The sequence below is a fragment of the Colossoma macropomum genome, unplaced genomic scaffold (genome assembly GCF_904425465.1).
Source record: "Colossoma macropomum unplaced genomic scaffold, Colossoma_macropomum, whole genome shotgun sequence".
NCBI lineage: Eukaryota > Metazoa > Chordata > Actinopteri > Characiformes > Serrasalmidae > Colossoma > Colossoma macropomum.
The window spans coordinates 5,581,291-5,583,563 of NW_023494784.1; the positions used below are offsets into that span (position 1 = coordinate 5,581,291).

Here is a 2,273-nt window from a genome sequence, read left to right on the forward strand (position 1 = left end):
ACATTTCATTACCATTAAGATTGTATGGGGCCTCAATCACCTTCATCGCAGCTCAGCGCAGTTCTCCCTGCACAGCGTGACTGTACCGCCATACAGGCCGTAATTAGAGTGAAATAGGGCCGCGTCGTAATGCTGCTACCATTACAGAGAGAAAATCATCAGCTATTCTAATGGAGGACAGGTTTTGAAATACTGCTCGTGTTTTAATTTGACCATTTATTCTCAGTCTACCAGCCCAGATTAATGTTGACACAAACTAATTTCGTCCCACGCATTGACCTGTGAATACGTGTGCATTGCATTAACATGCAGCTAAACACTAACCTGGACTGAAAGGCGGTGGATGATAATAATAATAACAATAATACAATAACAAAAATAATAATAACAATAACAGTAATACAAAGCACTTCTACTAATAACAGCAATATTTTTTTTTCCAGTCATTTTGAGGCGGTTCCTGACCCTGAAGTGGACGCAGTAAACACAGCAACAGCTTAAGAATTGAAGATTTCTCTTTGTCTAATAGTAGAACATAATAAAAGTGCAGTTCAGTAGTTGTGGTTGTAGTTTATTGTAATCTTTGACCCTGAAACTGGAATGAATCTAGCGATAAATAACAGAATTGCGAATGGGACATGAACTTCAGGCCTGAGGCTGTGGTGTCTGAGGCCACTTAGCCTGAGGTGTTTTTGTCTGAGGCAGTTTGTCCTGATGTTCTGTTGTTCAGCTGAGACAGACAGTGTTTTTTCCCGAGAACTGAATCCGTTTGCTGATGTGTGGAACGCTGTGGTCTCTGGATACACTAAAACCAACACTGTAGTACAGGTGGCTTTTTGTACAGGCATGATATCGGCCAGCCTCAACAGCTCACAGCTCAGTACGATTCAAGACCACTGTTCTCATCCCCATGCTTTACTAAGTTGTGGCCACAACTTAATTATCTTGGTCCCATGACTTACTTATCATGTTCCTATGCTGTATAGAGTTGTGGCCAACTATCTTATTCCCACAACTTACAAAGTCATGGCCATGACTTAACTATCACACCTTAACTGTCTCGTTCCCATGACTTAACAATATCAACTTAGTTATCTGGTTCCTACAACTTAATTATCATGTTTCTATGCCTTATTAAATTGTGGCCATAACTTAACTAACTTAACTAACTAACTTTACTAAGTTGTAGCCATGACGACTATCACAACTTAATAATCTGGTGGCCATGATTTGACTGTCTTGTTCCCATACCTTACTAAGTCATGGCCATGCCTTAACGATCACTTGTTGATTATCTTGTTCCCACAACTTAACTGTCTCACACACATGCCTTATTAAGTCGTGACCACAAGTTAACTTTCACAACTTAATCATGTTGTTTCCATGACTTAACTATCTCATTTACACGCCTTACTAAGTCGTGGCCATGACGTTTCACAGCTTAATTATCTTGTTCCCACAACTTAACTCTCTCATTCTCATGCCTTACTAAGTCATGGCCATAACATCACTACATAATTATCTTGTTCCCATGACTTAACTACCTCATTCTTACGCATTACTGAGTCATAGCCATAATGTATCACTACTGAATTATCTTGTTCCCACGACTTAACAACCTCATTCTCATGCCTTGCTAAGTCATGGCCATGACGTAACTATCACAAATGAATTATCTTGTTCCCATGACTTAACTTTCTCACTCACATGCCTTACTAAGTCATGGCCATAACTTAACTAATTATCTTGTTTCCACAACTTAACTACCTCATTCTCACACCTTACTATGTCATGGCCATGATGTAACTATCACAACTTCCTTATCTTGTTCCCACAACTTAACTACCTCATTCTCGTGCCTTACTAAGTTGTGGCCATGCATTAGGATCCTGTTCTCGTGCCTTAGTCAGTTCTGGCCACACATTATTTTCATTAAGAAGGGATCTCACCAGCAGGTCCCGTAAACACATGCGTTTCCACAGCAACCTGCAGCCACACCCCCCAAAGTTCAGTCTGAGAAGCTGGTTTAGCATTTTCTGCTCATGATGCAAAATCTGTGGATGTTTTCAGATCTGAAGCAGCTTGATTTTCTCCTCTCTCTCAGAGATGCAAGCTTTAAGTGCTGTTTATCTGATGGGGGCAGTTTTGGGGTCGACCAGCTCTTCCAGGTGGTTGTTAGGAGTCTCATTTTCTCTGAGACTCTCCACATATTTTCCCTTGACTTTTTCCTTCCTTATGCAAGTGGATTATCTCATATTTAATCTCCCCAGAAA

At 40.5% G+C, this 2,273-nt stretch overlaps 1 long non-coding RNA gene across 1 annotated transcript; it reads right to left on the reverse strand.

The window, feature by feature from the left end:
• Positions 1-206: 206 nt before the first annotated feature.
• On the reverse strand, positions 207-2,066 carry LOC118812058. Its single transcript, XR_005007521.1, has 2 exons — positions 1,847-2,066; positions 207-1,767 (listed from the first exon to the last, which is right to left on the reverse strand). It is a non-coding gene; the product is annotated as an uncharacterized LOC118812058 (long non-coding RNA).
• Between the last annotated feature and the right edge of the window lie 207 nt (positions 2,067-2,273).